Genomic DNA, 9,164 nt, shown 5'->3' on the forward strand with positions numbered 1-9,164 from the left:
GGCATGCTGATAATGGCAATAGTCTATCCTTATCTACAGATAAGTGAGATTTTGCCAAGTAGAAATTCCTTTTATGGATCCCCAACACCTTTGTAGCCTTTCCAATGTTCACATCTTGGGATTCACATGATCCATTTGAGTTCACCATCATCATCATAGCAGATCTTTTCTAGAAGAGCTCATCATAGGATCTTGGCTGCTTCACTAGTAGATCTTTTCAAGAACAGCACGTTGGAGGATCTTGGCTGATTCACTAAGGTTAAGGTGGATATTCAACTTGAACATTAAGCTCTTACCTTGATTCTTGCACATCCTTGAAAGAGGGATGAAGAAGGAGCTCTTGGAAGATTTCTTTTCATGCGTCTATCCTCCCTGTGTATTGGTCAAAACAGTGTGCCACTTCATTACAAATCTTGTGTCTTCTCTGCTCATCCACCACAATATTATTCTCAAGCCAAAGTGACTTTTGGCATTGCTCCCTTTCGAATGCCTTATTGTTCCAATTGCATTGCCATCCCTTTATATGTAGTGTCAAATGCAAGGTTATTTCCATGTCCCACGTCCCCTGCCTACAAAAAAAGCTTGGAAGATTTAAAAAATCAAGTGTCCCACATAGACCCCAAGGACTGTGAGAAATTTTGAGAATACATCAAATTAAAATACCCTAATTCCCTTTAAATAGAATATATTTTTCCAATGAAGTCAGCGAAATGCAAGGCTATAAGGAAGCATGCAACCCATAACTTATACCCAATGTGAAAACATTAAATTAACAGTACATTCAAGGCCCTTACTAGACTGTACAGGTTGTAAATTTTCAGCCTTCAGTCAAGTTCAAGTATTAAAGATAAGTTGAGAAACAATGCTAATAGTGGAGGAGGGTGCTGACAAGCACTCTTCAAAAAGTTGTAACAGTGAACAAAGTTACAACTATGGTGGGGCTAGATGCTTTGTGCTAGAGATAAGAAGGGATGTGGGAGCATGGGCCCTCATTGTGGGCTCTGTTTGCACCACACACACACACACACACACACACACACACACACAGGGGGCTACCCAACAGGCAGTCTTGCATTGTGCAAGACTGTGCAAGGATCTCCTAGTCTTGCATTGTCAAATATATCATTAGGGCACAAACTAAATGTGTGGAAATTTAAGATGATGACAATGGTGCTCATTGATAAAAGGTTATAGCGCATGTGAATGGCCAAAAGGTCATGAACACATATTTTTCACTTGTTTTTAAAAAGTCACCCACCAATGCTTAAGTAAGCCTTATAGAATAGCAATAATAAGAATTTTTTTAAAAAATCAGTGCAAAGGTAACGAATACATAATTTTTCACTTGTTTTTAAAAAGTCATTAAGTTTTGCATGAAAGAATCAAACACTAGTTTGTATAACTTGCGTATCCACTCTGAATGGCAACTACTCATGAGACGTTGATGAACGACTTACAATAGGAGGACGTGGGTATATTTTGTGAAGAGCAAAGACAAGGCCTTTGCAAATTTCAAAGAAGGGCATGTCTTGGTAGAGAGAGAAACTGGCAAAAAGCTGAAGAAACTCAGATTAGACAGAGTTGGAGAATTCACTTCATGTGAATTTTCAAAATACTGCAAGGACCATGGGATTAATTATGAACAGCAAAATGGCGTAGCAAAACGCAAGAATCGTGTCATTGTTGAGATGGCGGGGAGTATGCTAAAAGGAAAAGGTCTTCTAGACACTTTTTGGGCCGAAGCAGTATATTCTCAATCGAAGCTACACAAAAGTAGTGAAAGGGATGATCCCACTACAAGCCTTTTTTTGGTAAGAAACCTTCAATTTCTCATTTCAAAATGTTTGGAAGTGATTCTTTTGTACATGTGACAAATGCTTCTAGAATCAATTGGCATGCAAAGAGCCAAAAATGCATCTTTCTTGGGTTTAATGAAAAGTCGAAGGGTTACCGACTCAACAACGCTACCAAAAGAAATGTCGTCATAGTCGAGATTTGGTGTTTGTTGAGCAGCCACATCGAGTGAGGAGGAGGGTCCTTCTTCAAATAACCAAGAGATCTATACTCATCAGCCACAACCACCAGCAATAGGTCAACGACTAGCCCCTACAGTGTATAGGAGGCAAGAATACGCTCAACAAGAAGATGAAGAAGCACATGAGCCTAAGGAGCCCAACAGAAGGAAGCCATTATCTAAGTGGGTGACTCACCTCTTGGATGGCAAGGAGCCACCAGCCATTGATGATGCGCAAGGTGAACCATGTCGATCCAAGAGGATAGAGGAGCATAGATGGGCTCAAGATCATATAGTGAACATTGCACTTATGGTAGAGTTACAGAAGGTGCAAGAGCCCCGTAGCCATGAAGAGGCAAAGGAGAATCCAAAGTGGATGGAAGCCATGCAAATAGAGTATGATTCCATCATGTGTAACCACACTTGGGACCTTGTAGATTGATTAAAGAAGTGCAAGGTTATTGGCACCAAGTGGGTCTACAAAGCCGAGTACAAATCTGATGGATCGTTGCATATGTACAAGGAACGCCTTGTAGCAAAGGGATAGATAGTTTTGACTACAAAGACACATTTGCTCCCATAGCAAGATTGACTACAATTTGCACAACAATTCTAGCCCTTGCTGCATAGAAAGGGTGGCCAGTGATGCAAATGGATGCGAAATCATCTTTTTTGAACTGAGAACAACTCAAAGAGGAGGTGTATATGGAACAACCACCTGGATTTGAAGTGGCAAGTTCATAAGGCAAAGTTTGCAGACTACAAAAGGCACTATATGGGCTGAAGCAAGCTGCACGTGCATGTTGACATGTACGTGTTGAGTATTGGTCTAAGAAGAAGTCTTTCTAATGCAAGTCTATAAATTTTTGAAGAAGATGGCAGGTACATGCTGATCGTTGTATATGTGGATGATCTCACTCTCTTTGGAGATCTGAAGAGAAGATTGCTCAAACAAAGGAAGCACTATGTACAAATTTCGAGATGATAGACCTTGAACTTCTGCATTTTTGTTTAGGGATTGAAGCTTGGCAGGAGTCAGACAAGATCTTCATCTCACAAAGAAAGTATGCTTGTGAGTTGCTTAAAGTATTTGGTATGTTTGAGTGCAAGGCAGTAAGCACTCCTTTTGAAGTCAACTTAAAGCTTTCTAAGAAGGATGCATCTGCATTGGTTGACAATCAGCTGTACAAGAGACTTGTGGGAGGTTTAATCTATTTTGTGCAATACTCGTCCGGATATTTGTGAAGCTACACGTGTTTTGAGTAGGTTTTGCGAGCACCGTGATCGGATTTTGTGACCCAAATTGGGCAAGAGACAGATAGCAGGAGATCATTTACATGCTATTGCTATTCACTTGGATTTGGAGTTATCTCATGGATAAGCAAGAAGCAGCCTACAACTGTTATTTCTTCTACTGAAGCTGAGTACAAAGCAACATGCTTTGCTTCATGTGAGGCATTATGATTGAGGAGACTTTTGGGAGACATGGGAGCAGCTCAAAAGCAACCTACAGTGTTACAATGTGACAATCAAAGTTGCATGGCAATTGCAAGAAATCATGTGCTTCGTGCGAGATTTAGTATCACTTTGTGTGTGAGCTTATCGTTGATGGAGAGGTGGATTTGCAATATTGTTGCATAGAGGACAATTGTGCAGATATCTTCACCAAAGCTCTTTGGAGCAAGACCTTGGAGCGGCATTTTCATTAGCTCGGTGTTGGGACGAGATAGTAGTTCACCTTTGGGGTGAACATTGAGAGGGGGTGTTGGATATCAATGCTCCACCCTCGGGTAACTACGTAGGTATTGTGGCTAACTCTACTTTGTGAGCCCCCCTATATGAGGAGAAGGCATTTATGAGTAGCATGGCTACCTAGTAGGTCCCAATTCTGACACCGGATGGTGGCAAAGTGTGGCTAGATAGCATGAGACGATTCTAGAGAAAGCTGGCACTCAGCCAGCTAGGCTACATGCATGTGCGGTGAGTTCTTTCACAACTAATTTTAGGCAAATATGTGCTTTTGCAAATTGAGGAAAAAGAGGCACATTCAACTCTCCACCCAACCTATTTATTCATCCACATGCTCCCCTTGACTTGCACAAAAAGATCCACTAGAGACCGTTCCCACTCCAGGCCTTGTGTGCTGCCTTCTTATTAGAAAGAACTTGGGCAGGGCTGGAGGAGCTTCCTCCATTGTTGGATCCATCCTTGAATCTACTTTAGATATATTAAGAATATAACAAAAGTAAATATACTTACATCCGAGATTGAGCATCTTGGTTGCCTTCGGCAGCTTCTTCTGTGAGAAGTTCGGCTCCCCACAAATCAAAAGGGCGACGACCCTCATGCGTGAACTGGTAGACACAAGTGGAGAAATCAATCGCTGGCTTCTTCCAAGCATGCCACTGCTTCCCTAGCACTAGATCAAACCTTGCTAGGCGTGTGATCTCAAAATCCAATCTGTCCTTGCAGGACTGAATTTTAAAACGGAGATCATCCACTCGTTGATTCCAATTTTCCGTTCCCTTGCTGTCAACTAACTCCACCACATAATTATATTCTGATGGTTGCGTAGAAAGTTGTAGCATCCTGACTAGCCTGGAACTAATTACATTATGAGGTACATTTTCTATACACACTAATGGCCGCAATGTTTCTTTCAACCCCAAGACAAATTTATGCACTTGCAGAAAATCAGGAATATGCTCTGGAACTTTTAGCAAAACTTCCCAATACCTGTCCGCATAATCTTGCACAGAATAGTGCTTTTGACTCATGAAAAACCATGCATCTAGAGCACGACTCCTCTCATCAGGAGGAACAAAATTGTTATAAAACAATACTTTGAAATCTTTCCAAGAGGTCGACTCTAATTTGTCTTGCTCAATCTTGCACCACCAACAATAGGCTACATCAAGCAAATTATAAGTGGCCTCGTGGATCTTGGCCACATCATCATCAATGTGACACAAGCAAAAACATTGCTCCCATTTCAAGAGCCATAGCTCAACTGCATCTATAGTCCTCATAGTAGGTGTGCCATTGTACTTAGGCGGCTTAAGGTCCTTGAGCTGCCATCTAGCCTTAGTAAGAGAAGGCCCGGCATCTAGCTCGCTGGACGTACCAGCCCCATGTTCGGGTTCACACGCATTCACATTGGGCATCAAAATAGATTTGCCTTTGTCAACTGGCTTTTCCCCGATAAGGATTTGCATTTGCATTTGCATTAGCACATTTTGAAGTGTGGTCTCAAGAGTGTCAAGGCGGCTTGCCAAGGCACTATCAACAATAGCATTTTCTTGTGTTTCGTTTTGGACTTCTTGGTCCTCCATTTCCCCGTTTGGATCCATTGATTTTTTTTATTTTTATTTTTGTGAAAAAAGGTAAAATATTAAGTGCTGAAGTAAACAACTTTGCAAGCACTATTAATTACAAGCATAAGTCCAGCACTTTGTTGCTTTGTGGCTTGTCTAGCCCTTGTATGCTTGAGCTCTTGGTGAAATCTGAGATGAACTAATGGGATTGTGGGCTCACCTATTTATACTTCTTCTAATGAGCAGTCGGCCAGTTCTAAACTAGGCGGCCAGCATTACTTCTGTCCCACGACTGAATAATAGGATTAAATGCTAGAAAAAACCCATTAAATGATGCTGCGCATTATTCCCTATATGGCTGGACATCAGGCGCATGCTTCTACCTGGGCTGGACATTGTTTTGCAAACAGTCTGGGGACTGGGCATCCACATGTTGCATAAGTATCAATTTTAAGCCAAAATACGTAAATTTGCACTTATCTAGCACCAAATCACGCTTTCCAAGACATTTGCAGGTCTACACTTAGGCCCAATTATGCCTCGTCAAGGATTGTTATACCCACAAGAAGCACCGGGTCCTGATTCGTGTATAAGCGGGGTGAAATTCGCTCAAAAATTGGCACTTGTCGACCTCCGTCATGGCTCAACTTGGCGCGTGTGAACGGCTACTAAAACTTTGTCAAAACAGGGCTAAGCGATGAGGAGAGTAGCCAAGAAGATGCTCTTGAAGTGTGGCCTAATGGCTTGAGAAAAGGATCTTTGACCAAGAAGTTATGGGTTTTGGAAATTGGCTTCCGGGAGAAGCGAGCGTATTCGAAAGAGTGCTCTTGAAGCTTGGTTTTATAGCTTGGCAAAAGCTCTTATATAGCAAAACACAAATCACTATTCATTGTCTTCAAAGGAGACTCTCCTTGAAGACATGGCTCTCCACCCTCTCCCACGCGCGCGCGCGCGTGTGGGGGGGTTGTTGTCCCATGTTGATACTCACGGGCATGCATGCAGTTCCACTGGACTGTTCGCATGGCGACGGTTGCTCTGTGGGTTGCGCATGTTGGCCGTGTGACTGCCTTCCTCCCAAACCTTTTGCTTGGAGCAAAGCTTTGGTTATGGTGCCAACCAACATGGTGAGCAAGCTTTGATGCGCCCGAGAGAGAGAGAGAGAGAGAGAGAGAGAGAGAGAGAGAGAGGAGAAACGTTGCCAACAAAAATGTTGCTAGCGAAATTGTAATGTTGCCAGCAAAAATGTTGCTAGCGAAATTGTTGCCAAAAGAAATGTTGCCAGCGAAGAAAACATTGCCAGCAGAATGCACCCCGGTGATGGCTAAGAAATCAAGCTTGTAAAGCAAACCTACGGTAGAAATGGCATGATCAAGAGAGCTCAAGGTGAAGCAAAGCTATGGCAAGCGTGAAATAAGCTCACAATGAAGCAAGAAGAGAGCTAGGCTATGGAAAGCTTTGAGATCTTTCTCTCTCCATCTCTCCCTCTAAAGCTTGGGATATGGAAGCACCATGAACTCTCGCTACCTAGAGTGCCATAAGAGTCAGAGGAGATGTTGAGGGAGCTTGATGTTAGGGATATGGGCCTATCTAGACTCTCACAGGATGAGGAACATACAGTGTATGGGCGGTATTTGATAGACATGGGGACTGCACATGGATTGGCCATCCTGAATGGCCTACAGAGATTCCCGACATCAGGCAATTTCACTAGCTTTCCACATCGGCATGGTGCTAGTACAGTGGACTATGTTATAGCTCAGCCCAATCTCATTCCCTCTTTTCAGGATTTTATGGTAGGCACTAGGCCGGTTGGAATAGCAGTGGATCATGCTATCTTGTCCTTCACTCTCACATTTCAGTTCAGCACCGCTCCATTGGGACAAGTCTCCACACACACTCATTATACCTTTACGAGGGAGACTGACACCGTGTACACGGATGAGATATACAGACGCTTATGTGCCGAGGAGCCGGGACGGCCATTAGATGAGCTCACTCTCAGATATTGATAGAGACGCTTCATGTTGCAGCATCAGAGGCATATCCCCATAGTCAGCCTACACGGAGACGATCTGGGAACATGCCCCAGAACAGTTGGTATGATGAGGAGTGCAGAGAGATGAGAATCAAATTACAGAGAGAGGTGCTCATGGGTGTTACCACTCACAGACAGTCACGGATTACCTTCCGGCACCTAGGGCGACCGAAGAAGAGGGCTTATCTTGCTCAATTAGAGAGGGATTTGTATCAGTTATTTATGAGTCAGGACTCAGGCGAGGCATGGAGACTATTCCATGAGCATTCACCATCACCAGCCATTACCTCCACAGAGATTTGGGGTGAGTATGCAGCATCCCTATACACAGCACCAGGACAACCACCCCCTGCCAGACCCATCGGAGCCATGCCCAGAGACATGTGCTTTCTTTACTGCTGAGATGGTAAGGAAAGCTATTGACAGGATGAGGACTGGGAGAGCATATGATCATGATGGTTTGGTAGCAGAGCATTTTATTCATGCCAGAGATATGCTTGCAGAGCTTATTGCTATGATGTTTAACCGAGCCATGTGTGAGGGTTTTCCTGAGACTTGGAATATGTCCACGATTGTGCCTATCTTCAAGTCAGGGGATCTAATGCTTCCTGGGAATTATCGTACCATCATGATTGGTCACACGTTGGCTAGATTATATGCATCTATTCTTGAGCAGGAGTTGAGTAGATGGGCAGAGAGAGAGGGCATACGTGCATCAGGGCAGGCAGGGTTCAGGAGAGGTTTCTCCACTCTTGACCATATCTTGACACTCAGAGCTATTATTGAGGAGGGCAGATTATATGGCAGGAGGATTTATTGTTGCTTTGTGGATTTCCGCAAAGCTTTTAACACAGTACCGAGAGCCAGACTGATGCGCAGACTACAGGAGATGGGAGTGCCCACAGAGCTGATTTGGGGAATCATGGCTTTATACAGGACAGTTGTGGGGCAGGTACGTACTTGTAATATGCGAAAGCTTCGGAGAAGGATCGGTACTTCAAAACTCAGAAAACAGCACTCTTTTCGCGACGGAATTAACGCACAAACTGAAAGACGATGTGCAGAAAATAGAGAGAGAAGGGGGAGATGGAGAAGGACACAGTATTGGGTCCCAATTACCCTCTGTAGGGCCCCCACCACGGATGGTGTATTTGCTTTATTAGAATGATGTAAATCTGAAACAAATACAAAGTACTTGACCTTTTCTTGGCTGGAGAACCTGCCCTTGACCTTCAGTCCTTCACCCCTTTGCTTTAGCAATGTTCTTGGCTGTCCTGGCCCTTGGTTGCTTGGAGCTCTTGGTGAATTATGAGATGAGATGAATGAGATCTTGGCTGGGCTTTTATACCCCTCCCTTCATGCAGTCGGCTGGCTTCAGGACAGCCTCACGACTGAGTATTTTAATAAAATACTCACACACTTTAATAAATGCTGTATTCACACTATGTTAGACACTGTCCAGCCTGCGCATGCTTCTGGGCAGCACCCTGGCTGCTGGGCATGCTGCGCATGGGTGTGGGACTGCCCCCCACACCTGGCCGACTGGCTGGGCAGTTTTTCTAACCCTGTCGGCTGCCTGTCCAGCAGCCCTAGGGCTGGCCGACTGCCCTTCCAGCCCAAGCCATGGCTGGTGGGCACAATGTGGGCCCTCCTGGCCCCTTGGGGGTGGTTCTACACCTCCCCCATGCCCATTCTACAAGTGCAAGTGCAAATCCTCACACTGGGGTAGCCCTATGGCTGGCCCCATCTCTACATGCAAACCTACCTGCCTACAGAGGCCTGGCATCCAGTTGCAAACCAG

The sequence above is a fragment of the Cibotium barometz genome, chromosome 15 (genome assembly GCF_041138505.1).
Source record: "Cibotium barometz isolate CiBa-2024 chromosome 15, ASM4113850v1, whole genome shotgun sequence".
Taxonomy (NCBI): Eukaryota; Viridiplantae; Streptophyta; class Polypodiopsida; order Cyatheales; family Cibotiaceae; genus Cibotium; species Cibotium barometz.